Consider the following 15,705-nt stretch of genomic DNA (forward strand, 5'->3'; position numbering starts at 1 on the left):
CATGATGTATTAGTTCCTTCCAGACACCCGGTGGAAAAAACAGGTTTCCTATCCACACACACACACACACGTACAGTATGTCTATAACTCACAACTGAGTAAAACATGACACAGATTTGCTGGACTGAGTCTGGATTTTGTTAGTTATTGAATGTTTCCTGGAATACTGATACTGCAAACATCAGTCAGTATCCTAAAGATTGCAATAACTTAAGATCCTGCTAAACAATGGAGAACGACAGGTTTTCAATGATGCTATCCGCTTATTAATGTTCGGGGTCCAAGCCTCCACTCATTACAATAGAGGGTTGCTTAACAATAGAAAACAACAGGTTTTTATCTAATCAATGATGCTATCCGCTTGTTAATGTTGTGACGTAAGGAATACTGTTTTGATGTCCAAGCCTCCACTCATTTCAATAGAGGATTGCTTAAAGGGAAAATATGCTCATTTTCCAGCTCCCCTAGAGTTAAACATTTGATTTTTGCAGTTTTAGAATCCATTCAGCTGATCTCCAGGTCTGGCAGTACCACTTTTAGCATAGCTAAGCATAATCTATTGAATCTGATTAGACCATTAGACCAAAAAATAACCAGAGTTTAGGAGTTTAGACTATTTAAAACTTGACTCTTCTGTAGTTACATGACCGACGGAAAATTAAAGGGGCCATGTCACAAGACTTTTATAAGATGTCAAATAAATCTTTGGTGTCCCCAGTGCACATTTTTGAAGTTTTAACTCAAAATACCCCATAGATAATTCATTACAGCATGTTAAAATTTACACTTTGTAGGTCTGTGCAAAAATGTGCCGTTTTGGGTGTGTCCTTTTAAATGCAAATGAGAAGATGAAGGGCACTGATCACAATGATAGTGGTTTGTTCCAATTGAAACTCAATTGTGATGTTTATTATTTTCTCTCTCTCTTTTTCTCTGCACTAAATGTCAGTGCTGTGGTTGGATAGTGCAGATTAAGGGGTGGTATTATTATAATAAGAGCTCCTTATGACATCATAAGGAGAGACAAATTTCAACAACCTATTTTTGTCATGTGCTTATGGAGAATGGTTTACCAAAATTAAGTTACTGGGTTGATCTTTTTCACATTTTCTAGGTTGATAGAAGCACTGGGGACCCTATCATAGCACTTAAACATGAAAAAAGTCAGATTTTCATGCAATGGCTCCTTTAAAAGTTGCGATTTTTTTAGGCAGATATGGCTAGGAACTATACTCTCATTCTGGCGTTATAATTGAGGACTTTTCTGCTTTAACATGGCTGCAGCAGGCATAGTGATAGTACGCAGTGCCCTGCTATTGAAAGTAAACAAGGGGACTATCTTCGGGAAGTGCGTAATATCACTACGCCTGCTGCAGCCATGTTACAGAACAAGTCCTTGGTCATTATGATAGAATGAGAGCATAGTTCCTAGCCAAATCGGCCTAGAAAATCGCAACTTTTAATTTTACGTCGGTCTTAGTACACAATGTAACTATAGAAGAGTCAAGTTTTAAATAGAAAAAATATCCAAACTCTTTGTTTTTTAGCGCGATGCTAATGGTCTATCAGATTCAATGGATTATGCTTAGCTATGCTGAAAGTGGTTCCGCCAGACCCGGAGATCAGCTGAATGGATTCCAAAACGGTAAAAATCAAATGATTAACTCTAGTGGAGCTGGAAAATGAGCATATTTTCAAGAAAAGTGGAGTGTCCCTTTAACAAGAGAGATCAACAGGATTTTATTCCATCAATGATGCTGTCTGCTTGTTAAATGTCATGACGTAAGGAATACTGTTTCCGGGTAAAAGCATCCACTCATTTCAATAAAGTATATTATTTAAACAGCCATCTATAAGCATTATTTATTTATGTTATACACTTTAGGAAAAAAAATATAAACTCACAGTGTACATTGCAGTCTCTAGGCTCAATGAATCACCAGTAGCAATATATTTATAATTCGTAAAAAAAAATCCATGTTCATGAGTCAATGTCTGGTCATCTCGGATTTTGTTATGGAGATAAAAATTAGGATCGGGTGTTTTTGGTAGTTTTGCACTATGATATGAGTGTATATTAGAGTGTTTTGTTGTTATTTCCCTATGGCATTTCAGATCAGTTGAACCTGGAAGCAGTGCATGACTTAAAGGAATATTCCATTTTCTTAAAAGAAAAATACAGACAATTCACTCACCACAATGTCATCCAAAATGTAGATGTCTTTCTTTGTTCAGTCGAGAAGAAATTATGTTTTTTGAGGAAAACATTGCAGGATTTTTCTCATTTTAATGGACTTTAATAGAGCCCAACATTTAATACTTAACTTAACACTTAACAGTTTTTTTCAACGGAGTTTCAAAGGTCATAAACGATCCCAAACGAGGCATAAGGGTCTTATCTAGCGAAACGATTGTCATTTTTGACAAGAAAAATAAAAAATATGCTCTTTTAAACCACAACTTTTCGTCTAGGTCCGGTCCAGCGCGACCTAACGTAAATGCGTAGTGACGTAGAGGTCACGTGTTACATATATAAAACGCACATTTGCGACCATTGTAAACAATAAACTGACACAAAGACATTAATTAATATCATTCGACAACCAACAACGTCGGAACGGTCCTCTTTCTCAACACTTGTAAACACTGGGGCGGAGTTTCGCGTTTGTCCTCTGTGACCTCTTGATGTCATGACGTATTGTGTGGGGTCACACTATCGCATCACGACCAGATTTAGACGAGAAGTTGTGGTTTAAAAGTGGATATTTTTTATTTTTCTTGTCAAAAATGACAATCGTTTCGCTAGATAAGACCCTTATGCCTCGTTTGGGATCGTTTATAGTCCTTTGAAACTCCGTTGAAAAAAACTGTTAAGTGTTGAGTTAAGTATTAAATGTTGGGATCTATTAAAGTCTATTAAAATTAGAAAAATCCTGCAATGTTTTCCTCAAAAAACGTAATTTCTTCTCAACTGAACAATGAAAGACATCAACATTTTGGATGACATGGTGGTGAGTAAATTATCTGGATTGGAATGGAATATTCCTTTAACAAGCCGATTTAATCGTGAACCCTCTTCAAACAGCCGCCTTGGTCACTCTGGTTATACATTTGAAGTGGCTCAAAGCCTTTCATAAAAGTTGTCTTAATATTTTTAACAATACTCTTTCTTGTCTTAGGACAACTTTGATTAACTTTTTTGATCCACTTACAGCACAATGGATCACATTTGCTTGAAGTAAATCCCACAAATGAAAATTCAAACATTCTCCTAAAACCTTTCCTTTTATGATTTCTTCAAGTAATAAAAGCCATCTGGGTTTACAATGATATGAGGGTAAGCCAGGCATTTATAATTTTCTAACAAAGACGATTTAAGCTGAACTGTGATCCTGGGATTTTACTGTAATTTTTAAACTGAATAATTAGTCTCTCAAAGCAATAGCTGTGATAACACAATGGCTGTTTCACATGTTAAAATAATGTCAGATCCGCAGAATGTCACAGCTACTACAGTAAAGCCACAAATCATCTTAACACCATCTTTTCAAAACACTGTTAACAACACCAAGGTCAATCTACAGTAGTAATGTGCATTCATTTCTAAAAAGTCACTTGATCTGACGTGAAAGCCGCATATATGTAACAACTACACATCTGTGACTCTTAACCAAAAGGCAAATTACTCTGTAACAATAATTCATGTAATTTCTCTTGAGGAACAACTTACTGTATGTGCAGCCCCAGACAGGCTTTTTTACATTTTCTATGATTCTAGCGTGACATCTACTGAATTCTTCCAAATGGATCTAGATGTGGTCAAATCTGCCAAAAGCAGTGTCAGTAACTAACCCAGCAAGCAATTTTGACTAAAACAAGGGCTGTCAGTAAAAGTCTAATAGACGCCTAATCATAGCCCAAGAATAGAGGATGCATATACGTTTAGAACATGTAAAAGAAATAAAAGCAAACACCTTAAACACCTGTTGACTTTGGGTCTATTATAAGTCATTTCACTGTCTCAGTTTTTGCTTGCTGGGTAAAAAGCAAAGCCGTACTGTAGCTAAATAACCAGCAACAAAGATGCAATGTGTGGAGACTCTGTATAGTTTTGTAAACATTCTGTTGACTACTGTGTGGGCCTTTTCAATGCCAGCCGGTAAATAACAGTGTGGTGGGAGCACGCATAAAACCTGATTCAACAGGTATTGTAAATATTTACTACACCTGCCCTGTATGAACCAGTGTGAGGATGAAATTAAGAAGTGGCCTGATATATCATATGTAGATATATTCAATCATTTCGTTTTGTTGCCGTGGGGGTGAGCAAATATAAAAGCACAAAGACATACCAGTATATTTACAATTAGAAAGTCAGTCGAGTGTTTGTACCTGGAAAAGAATGTGTGTTTTTAACCTTTTCAGGCGACGTTGTAAAATGTCACAACTGTCCCTTTGGTGTGAGCTTTTTTTAAACAGCAATTTTGGACTTGTTTGAGTTTTTATGGCAACACAAGCTTCACGCAATCCGACAGTCAGCAGCAACTTTCTCATTCAACACACTGTAAGTTATATGAATGAACCATAATAAACATATTAAACTATTATTACATGTATTCAGTATTGTTTTCATTTTATGAAAATATTATTATGCAGTATAAGACATGAGCTTTTAAAATTATTTGCTTTAAAAAAAATTATTTAAAGGTTCTCCCTGATCCCATTTTTCAAACTTTAGTTAGTGTGTAATGTTGCTGTTAGAGCATAAATAATACCTGCAAAATGATAACACTCAAAGTTCACTGCCAGGCGATATATTTTCTTTAATAGAAATCCTCTTTCAAAGCCTACAGCAAACAGCTGGTTTGGACTACACCCCTCTCCTTCTCAGTTGAATGACGTCAATATAAGAGTTTTTGATTAAACTCCGCCCACAGGAATACGTCAGTCACCAGCTTTGGCTCAAACGGCTCTGCTAAGCTAAGCTGCCGTCGAATCACAACACACTAAAAAAACTACACAATCAGAACTTTCCCGCAGAAAATTTGTTAGTTAAGGTGGTAGGATTGTGCAGGTGGGCGGGCTGGGGGCGTGGCAATCAAAGGGGCGGGGCGTACGCGGCATGATGAAAATATTTTTATTTAAAAACACACAAATAAAACTTATTTTTGAAGAAACTATGACAGAAAATGAAAACATACTAGATTATTAATTAATTAAATGTTTTATCAACAGGCTAGTTATCCTCCAGACAGTGACGGACCATGTCTTTCTCTCATTTCGGCCATGTGGCGCGTGCCCGTTCGCGGTGTGAAGCGCGTCCACGCTATTCTCCGAGATGCACTTGACGGTCTTTTGTGCAGCAATTTTTTTTTTTTTGGAAGACCTAGTTAAGGTGGTAGGGTATCCCAGCTTAAGCCGAAAGTATACTAGGGACGTCCGCGTTTGTGCGCCGTCCGCATGACGTCATTTTCTTCATCAAGAGGGTCCGCGTGCAGCCCAAAATTTGGAACCGCGCGTACAGTCCGCGTACAACAGCGCATGAGCGTGAAAATATTTAGACAGGGCACTCCACTATAAACAATTATACAAAGGAAATAGACAGCATTTGCACACACACTATCGTTTTTGTTCTTTAACTTTTACTTCTTCCAAGAACAGAAAGCCCTGGAGCATGTTTGTTTGATTCCTGTTCTTTGTTGTCTTGTTGTTTGTTCTAAACTGTGTTTGCAATGGTGGATCAGTTACTTTTCTTCACCTATTCTAATGTTTTAATGTACTGTAAATGTCGCCAAATCAGTGCTGCCCTGACAGCCTGTTAGACTAATAATTTGAATAAGAAATAATTTGTATTGCGTATAGTGTCGAACGCGGCCATCCGCGTGTAGCCGTGGGGAGTATACTCGAAAAGCTGTGCGGACGTGTGCGCGCGCGAGCCGGACGCGGAAAAAAGGTATACCCCGGCCTTTAGGTGGGCCGCCCGAACTGAACAGTGCTGTGGGAAACCCTGAGAACTCATTACGTATTTCTGAAAGAGGGACTTCATAGAACAAGGAAGACATCAGCTCCTTTTTAGGACAGTGAAAACAGCGATATACAGATAAGTAAATTGTGTGGAAAATAGCACATTTTTTTACACGAGAAACATGAACACATGTTATATTGTGCACTTTAAACACAATCAAAGCTTCAAAAACACAGAAAGAACGGGACCTTAAAAACATAACAAAAAGTACACGCAAACACATTACAAATTATTAATAAGCACTTTATGTCGTATATTCTGTACTGTAATGGCATTTTTGTAATAATATAGCAGAATAAATAAACCGCATAATATTAGTTTTTTTAACAATTATTGTATTTATTGTTCACTGGCCGTGTCATTAAATGGTTTTAATGGATGTGTGGTTACAGATAATGGATGCATGTGCACCACATACACATTCGGCTCTTGTGCGTCTATTATGGTTAAAACAAATGTTTTATAGAGATTTACTGCATTTGTACCAGCTATTATGGCAACCCTTAACTGCACAATTTATGCCAATCCTGGATTTCATAATAAACATTAAAAAGCCTGTCAAAACGGCACACTTGTGTCCCTCGCAATACGACTACCATTAGCTGTAGTGGCTCAATGAAAGTCTTACACAAAGGAGCTCAAAGATGGCGGCACTCACATTTACGTCAAAAATACGTGGATAAAGAGATCAACAAAAGGACTAGTCAATCAAATAGAATTATGAACTATATTCTATATTCTTGCACAAAACATAAACCATTAGATAAAGAAAAGACAAATCTCAAAATACAGAAAGTATAGAATACAGGCAAACCTTGAACAAAATCTTTGTTGGTCTTAGAACAACAATCCTTAACAATCCTACATATCCCTCAAAGTAGAAAACCATTCAAAAAGTTGTATCAACCTATAATTGGTTTTGGGCAGATAAAAGCAATTTTCCACTATTGGACATCTCCCGATTGTTTAATAACAACCAGCAATCCGAACCGATTATATCCAGGCAATCAAAATGGGTGGAACAATTGGTCAGAAGAAAATGGATGGAATGGGTAACAATCCCAACAAAATTGCGGTTTGTAAGCTCTGCACTGCTAGGATTTTTCAACATAATTTGAAGCAAGGTGTGAAAATCAGAACCATCCAACTATCAATCGGTGTCGGCAGATGTAATTCCGTAACTCAATATTGGTATATCATATGTATACATACATTTTGCACCAGTGCATCCCTAAGCTTGAACACTAAAATCTGATTGGTTAATTGGCTGAATCTAAATGACAGGAATGTTATTCCAGGAACAACAATATTCAAGGTTACATAGACTTGAATATATTTTAACACAGAAATGCAAATACATTAACACAATGAGAAAAAACTTTTGCTTTTGGTGTCAGATCACCCACTATTTGTTCATACTCTCTCAGTTTGAGAGCTGACAGACCTGACCTACTGTATGAATGAACTCCCAAGTAAATGCAAATACACGATCAAATTTGCATGTCCACATTTGCAGACCATAACCTTCAAAAAACCTATAAATATAACATGCACAGCATACATTAAGCATACATAATAATCACAAAATCACTGCTGAGCTAGAACAGTACTCTGCAATTCAAATAATACATTACACCAGCCAGCACAAAATATGAAATGAGATTCATATTTCCCACAAGGTACAATTGCATAAAATAAAATAAGATCAATTTGTCCTAGGCAGCTAATGAAAACGCCACTCAAACAGTGACAAATTTGCCAAATAGTTGTCAAAACGCATCTACTTATTACAACCAACGTGAAAACTACTCCTTTGTTTTCGTTATGGATTTATTGAACTGTTACATAAAACCACACAATGGAGCACTGCCAGCTCTTACAAAGTTCATCTGCACAACATTTAATTCAGCACATATATAAAAAGAGGAAAAATAACAGTTGCAACAACATGACATACAGTAAGGTTACAATGAACCCATGGTCTTTTCTCAAACTTAACACCTACGAAACCAATAGCTCTTGGTTTGCCAAAATTGAACACTGTTAGATCTTGTTACTCATTTTGTCATTTCAGCATTCAGATCATTCAGTTTGCCCTAGAAGCCGCTTCCATTCAACCACAAGCATGCAACTTTACTCATCAGCAACTGTCTATGTGCTCTTCCTTCCTCATTTCACATGCAAGGCTCATTTCATGGCACAAAGAGGCCTGAGAAACATGAAATTTAAAGTATTTTTTAAGTCTACAAACTTACAGGAAAATTACATCCGTGTAAAGTTTTAACCTTATGGTCAAATTATTGAAGAACACCATTGGTGCTTGCCCTAATAAGCCTACTAGCATTAAACGACTTTGCATAATTGCCACAAATGTTATGACCAATTTGAGCATTATAAAAGTCTGCATATTATACCTTCAAGGCCAAATTTATTGTAGAATATAAATTCCTCTTAAGCTAGTTACCGGTGATCAAATAAATTTACAGTGGCCTTTTAGGACCGCTAATCACAAACCATCAGTGTTACAAGGCCTGTAAATGTCAGTCGTTTAATAAACAAGGATCTGTGCAGCAGCAAATCTTAAAAATAAGGCAGGAGATGAGGGGAAAGACGCTTATAAAAATGAATCATTTCATCACAGGGGACTAAAATGTCGACATTTTTTACTTCCTGAACATACAACAGTACACTCACCTAAAGGATTAGTAACACCATACTAATACTTTGTTTGACCCCCTTTTGCCTTCAGAACTGCCTTAATTCTACGTGGCATTGATTCAATAAGGTGCTAAAAGCATTCTTTAGAAATGTTGGCCCATATTGATAGGATAGCATCTTGCAGTTGATGGAGATTTGTGGAATGCACATCCAGGGCACGAAGCTTCCGTTCCACCACATCCCAAAGATGCTCTATTGGGTTGAGAAACCAATTTGAAATTATTCGAGCTTTGTGACATGGTGCATTATCCTGCTGGAAAAAGTCATCAGAGGATGGGTACATGGTGGTCATAAAGGGATGGACATGGTCAGAAACAATGCTCAGGTAGGCCGTGGCATTTAAACGATGCCCAATTGGCACTAAGGGGCCTAAAGTGTGCCAAGAAAACATCCCCCACACCATTACACCACCAGCCTGCACAGTGGTAACATGGCATGATGGATCCATGTTCTCATTCTGTAAACGCCAAATTCTGACTCTACCATCTGAATGTCTCAACAGAAATGGAGAGACTCATCAGATCAGGCAACATTTTTCCATTCTTGATTTATCCAGTTTTAGTGAGCTTGTGCAAATTGTAGCCTCTTTTTTCTATTTGTAGTGGAGATGAGTGGTCCCCGATGGGGTCTTCTGCTGTTGTAGCCCATCCGCCTCAAGGTTGTGCGTGTTGTGGCTTCACAAATGCTTTGCTGCATACCTCGGTTGTAATGAGTGGTTATTTCAGTCAAAGTTGCTCTTCTATCAGCTTGAATCTCAAAATTGCGAATCATCGTTCTTTCCCAATCTGACATTCAGTTTGGAGTTCAGGAGATTGTCTTGGACAGGACCACACCCCTAAATGCTAGGGGTGGCACGGTTCATGAAAAAAATCTGAACCGTTCGGTTCACTTGTCTCGGTATATATGTATGCATGTTCAATGTTGATATCCTCATTAAATAGAAACACTCAAACTCCATCCTTGGCTAATTTGACATGCTATTGCTTTGGGTCTCTTTTTTGTGTTCTTACGCTCTATCACACATGTGTATACTATAAACAGGCACATAATCACGATAGAGGATATTTTCTACCCTCCAATCATCACCCTGACACAACCTGTCCTAACCAGATGTGATGCAATAAGATTGCAGCACACGCAATTGAATCCAAAACCGCTGAAAGACATGACACAACAACAGGCCAACTAACAGATATTCAATGTTTAATGTATAGTTATCAGACAGGAGCAGATCCAGCTAAAAAACACATACAGTAATTTTGGGATCCTGTCTGTGAAAACCCAGCTTTTGTGATATTCAGATTTCTAAATTCTGTGAAAAAAATTACCTTGATATCTTCAATATTGACTGAGTAAAGACAACACAATGATTGAAATTAAAGTGAAATTAGTGATTGTAGTCAAACTTTGATGCTTTTCATCTCGTAATCAAAATAAGAGACTTTAGCCTGGATTGCACAGACAGGGTCATCCGAATTACCTCTCTCTCTTTCTCTGTACTAACAATGACACCTTGTTAAAAGGATAGTTCACCCAAAAATGAAAATTACCTTATGATTTACCATCCCTGATGTATATGATTTTTTCAGACAAACACAATCTGAGTTATATTAATAAATGTGCTGGCTGTTCCAAGCTTTATAATAGTAGCAAATGGTGCTTTTTGATTTGAAGCCCAAAACTCTATCCATCTTTCACAGAAGTAATCCACACGGCTCCATGGGGGGTTAATAAAGGCCTTCTGAGGGCAATCGATGCAATTTTGAAAGAAAAACTTTCAAAAATCTTTATTTATCTTTAATATTTAAAACTTTACAAACTACAATAACTAGGTTCCGTTAATGGTTGATGCGCCTTCACGAGAGAGTGTGTTTCGAACAATGACGTAATTTACGAAACATAGTGGCGTAATGCTGCGTTCAGACCAGCCGCGATAGAGGCGTCAAGCGCGAGTGATTTCAATGTTAAGTCAATGTGAAGACGCGTTGATGCGCGTCTGGAGGTCTCGCAGCGTGAATAAGGTGTTTAGCGCGACGCGGTAGACACAATTCCGCCTCATATGCGCGTCTAGTTCGTGTGAATGCCGCAAATTGAGCATTGGCGTGGGAAACGCGCGAGTTGAAAAATTTGAACTTTGGCGTAAAAACGCGCTGGATTAACCAATCAGGAGCTTGCTCTAGTAGTGACGTGATTACAGGAAGCGAGCGGAGTCGCAGAAGCCCCTCCCATGACGCAAATTTCCACGTGGACATGTCTCGATGACTAGAATTTCACGCGCAAATGAAGCCAGTAAATAAAAAATGTTCAAACAGAAAACTAGACGCGGTATATGTGAATTTGACGCCTCAAACGCGGCTGGTGTGAATGCACAGTAGTGACGAACGCAGAAATTTCCTGACTGTCGTTATGTTTTTCTCTCTGCGCTTCCCTGTTCGTCACTACATCATTACATCCCCTTTAAAGTCCCAATGAAATCAAAACTGACAATTTATATATTTTTATTTAATAATGCAGTGTTTATTATAAACAATTTATCTGTGTAAGCGTATGATTTTTTTTCACTCATGTCCCCTCATAAACCTCAATCAAAATCTGAAAATGTACTTCAGCCCTCTTGTAGTGATCATTCTATGATTACGTCGGCTTGGGCGGGAACACCTGTTAACTCCACCCCCTCCAACTTTCTGCAGTCTGCTGCACTTCCATGAATGAAACACCTACTTTTCTATATCCAGTCACAGCACATTGAAAAACACACACCACACCAACTATTTACGTGTGATATTGCGCTTTATACGTCACAACCTCAAAGTAAAGTTGATCGCGAGTTCCTGTTCACATGGACTTTAACCCTTTGTACCTGCCAAGCTGATGAAGCCCTCAACTCTGTAACCTGTAAACCTGTAATGGTGATCAACTTGACAGGCACAAAGCCAGACACCAGCTTTACTATGACTGATTGTTTATCTTTAAGATCTAACCAATGACCATTTGCCCTTGCTTCTCTGGACTAACAACCTTTCCTATCTGTCCTGTATAATGAGACCACCATTTACTATCTGTAAGTAAAAAACAGGAGATTGATGATAATGGGCTGAGGTCTAACAGATTCACAATTCTACCAGAGGTCCCAAACATTGCACATCAAAAAAACAATGAGAAAAGCTTTTTGCTAACTGTTTAATAAACCAGCACAAAGCCAAACTCAACAACCAGCACACACAGACATCAAACACCACACATTCTGTTAAGTGGGAATGCCACTCCACAACCACACATCAAAATACACACACATTCTTGCAAACCAGGCAGTGAATGCGTTATCCTCGTATGACATTCATCAGGCATCCTTTTGTCACCGAAGGTCCATCTGTTCACCCAAACTCTGATTGATGGTCTATCAAATGATAGGCGCAAACATGTACGTCCCTACAGGACAAGTAATCATGAGCTAAGCCTCAAAATAGGAGAAAAGCCAACTCTTTTGGCATCAGGAGGAGGATAAACTAAAACACATATGTTCTCCCACACACTCATTTTCTAGAAGAGATATTATATTTTCTGTCAGAGGTTTGCAATATGCTGTCTTCTGCCATAAAGTCACAAGAGGAGTTTTTCTATATCTGTAGCAAAAAAAAATTTATCATTTACGTCATTGTCTGTATAATTGTATAATGTCTACAAAAACAACTGGCCTTAATACAGCTTATGAAACGCTGACATAAAAGCCTTGAAAAATTATATGAAATGACATCTAGTTTACCACAGGTGGGCTACAATTCAGTTCGACCTTAACAGTGACCTCATCTGAACCACAGGGCTTCATATTCTGTAGATTTACAGACTACATCTACAAATAGATCATATTTTTACTTTTTGTGTTAAAATGTGGTTGTTGGTTATAAGAGTTACACTGACAATAGACAAAGCAGATAAAGTGAGATGTAAATGTGACAGGATGCTGACTGAGTTATTTTATTTAAGAAATAAATGGTTGTGGACAATAATGTGGTCAACATTAAAAACCACATACTCATTTATCACCGAATATGAAACAATTGAGGGTATTTCCAGAATTCTTTGCCAGCTGAAAACACTCTAGTCTGCTTTTGTCTGATTAACATTACTCCGGGCAAATAAATAAACAAAGCTGGCGCTTTTATCACTTTTAACATCACTTTTAACCAAATTTTATAACAAAAAAATGCAAAAATGTACTGTTCTCACCTTGTCATCCAAAATGTTGATGTATTTTTTTGTTCAGTCGAGAAGAAATTATGTTTTTTGAGGAAAACATTCCAGGATTTTTGTCATTTTAATGGACTTTAATGGACCCCAATACTTAACAGTTTTAATGCAGTTTAAAATTGCAGTTTCAACGCAGCTTCAAAGGACTCTAAACGATCCCAAACGAGGCATAAGGGTCTTATCCAGTGAAACGATTGCCATTTTTGGCTAGAAAAAAAAATGCATTTTGAAACCACAACTTCTCTTCTTCCCCCGGCTGTATGACGAGCCAGCGCGACCTCACGTAATTGTGTAATGACATGGAGAGGTCACGTGTTACATGAAACGCACATTTGCGGACCATTTTAAACAATAAACTGACACAAAGACATTAATTAGTATCATTCGGCATACAACAATGTCGGAACAATCCTCTTTCTCCACACTTGTAAACACTGGGGCGTAGTTTCTATACGTCATCCGTGACCTCTTGACATGATGACATATTATGTGAGGTCGCGCTGGTGCGTCACAGGACCGGAGGAAGACGAGAAGTATTTTAAAAGTGCATATTTTTTTATTTTTCTTGCCAAAAGTAATAATTATTTCGCTAGATAAGACCCTTAAGATAAGAACTCTGTTGAAACTGCAATTTTAAACTGCATTAAAACTGTTAAGTATTGGGGTCCATTAAAGTCCGTTAAAATGAGAAAAATCCTGGAAAGTTTTCCTCAAAAAACATAATTTCTTTCAGACTGAACAAAGAAAGACCAACATTTTCGATGACGTGGTGGTGAGTAAATTATGGTTTGCCAGCTAAAAACACTCTAGTCTGCTTTTGTCTGATTAACATCACTCCAGGCAAATAAATAAACAAAATTGGCGCTTTTATCACTTTTAACATCACTTTTAACCAAATTTTATAAAAATAAAAAAAATGCAAAAATGTACTGTTAACAAACACTTTGCCTGAGGCAAAAAGTCAGAGAATAAATCTGAATAAAACATTTTTTGGCACAGACAATTACAAAAATATGATTTTTTTATTAAATATGTCTGACATTTATTTGATTAGAATAATTTACCACTTAATATGGCTAAAGTCACTTACCAATTTATATTTTAAAGGTTTGTCTTATATTCAAATCGAGTCACCTAACTTTTACTCGACTACCATTTCACATTATTTGTCTAATAAAGCCTATAGCCTAATATTAATATTATCTTATTTACGTTTTAACATCTTCCTCGCGCCATATCGCCTTTCATTTGTATATAAATTAACTCTTCCGTGCCGTGCAGTTCAAAAGGCTGTAGCTATTGTAAAACAGAACAAGAATCGTAATTGAACAAAAGAAAAATTGTCGATAAAAGTACTCACGTCGTCAATAACCTTTCCCAATGTGGTCGCTTTTTAACGTTGTAGTCAAATAAAGCAAGCCAACTTAACACACATCACTGAATAACGTTAATCCTCACGAGGAGTTCATCACTCAGTCAGCATCCCGCCTAAGAATTCCAAATCGCTAACAGCACGCAGTCCAGTCTTACACAGTACGAACATAAAGGAAACAATAGAACAAAAGCAGAAGACTCAAATATCACATTCTCACCTCAAATACGGATCCACTTTCTCCCACGTGGGCGACTAAAAGGCACAAAAGGATCTCCTTTCTTAAACTCGTGATCGATAAGAACACGAGTGTTGTGTCGTTTTGGGGTTGCGTGTACAGCCCATGAGGACCAGCAGACGGTCAGTGAAGAGGAACCAGCATCTTTCTGTCCCGGTGCTCTGCTTCCTTCCGTCAACGCTGTTGGTTTCAGTGTGTGTGTGTAAACTGAAAGGTGGAATCAGGTCACAAACGAGCACTCCAACTATATTTAAAAAAATATATACGTTTAAATTTTGTATATTTCGCTTTGGCAAGGTGTAGACGATTTTCACGCGCTGCAGGCGCGCGCTTCCGTTCGCGAGCACTGAACGTGTATCTGTCAAAGCAGAGGAGGATCTCCAGTTTTCCAGTACAGAGTGCTTATATAGACAGGGACGTGGGATGCGTGTTAAAGTCACTGGATTGGAGGATGAATGCTCAGTTTACTGCGATTACTCTTTTTTTATCGCCATTGGTTCCTAAAGAAACCTTAATTAACCTACTGAACAGTTTATTTAAAGATGTTTGTATTTTTTTATTTAGTCAATTTTCAAGTATTGACTTCAAAACAGCTATTGAAGATTGCCAGTGCCCTAAATATAGCTCATTGAACACACTTGACCTTTTGTGACAATATCCCAATAGCCGAACATGTAATCAATATATTTAAGCTGCCACAACTAAAACCTGCCCAAAGGCTTTTAAACATAGCCTATTCAAAGCTATCTGGGTTCTCAAGTTTAAGCTGTAAAACAATAAACCTCCATTAATATGCACCAATACAAATGTGGCAACCTACAAAGTACTCACGTTTAAAAAAAACAAACTTTTTTATGTTAAGCTTTACCTTTATTGTTTTGATGACCATAGACTTTTGGAAATGCGAGGAAAAAGATCTTGCTTGAGAAAACAGACATTTGTGCAACTCACTCAAAAACGTCAAGGAATACCTTGCCTAAGATCTTTTAAATGCTTAGATAATATAACTTCATTATAAACAACTTGCCATAAGAGTTCCAGACACTTTAATACAGATTATAAAACGGTTAGTTCCAATCCTTGATTCTGATTGGTCAATAGTGT

At 37.5% G+C, this 15,705-nt stretch overlaps 1 protein-coding gene across 2 annotated transcripts in view; it reads right to left on the reverse strand.

Moving 5' to 3' along the window:
* The window catches only part of pde4ba (phosphodiesterase 4B, cAMP-specific a), a 204,887-nt gene extending 189,994 nt beyond the window's left edge, over window positions 1–14,893 (reverse strand). Inside the window, exon 1 of one of the 2 annotated variants that reach the window (XM_055214348.2) lies at window positions 14,584–14,893. The gene's annotated coding sequence lies outside the window, so the exon portion shown is untranslated. Of the gene's footprint in view, window positions 1–14,351; window positions 14,369–14,583 lie in introns of those variants that run through there. The other variant, XM_055214349.2, reaches the window with a different exon arrangement.
* Window positions 14,894–15,705: the final 812 nt, after the last annotated feature.

This window comes from Misgurnus anguillicaudatus, chromosome 8 (genome assembly GCF_027580225.2).
Source record: "Misgurnus anguillicaudatus chromosome 8, ASM2758022v2, whole genome shotgun sequence".
Taxonomy (NCBI): domain Eukaryota; kingdom Metazoa; phylum Chordata; class Actinopteri; order Cypriniformes; family Cobitidae; genus Misgurnus; species Misgurnus anguillicaudatus.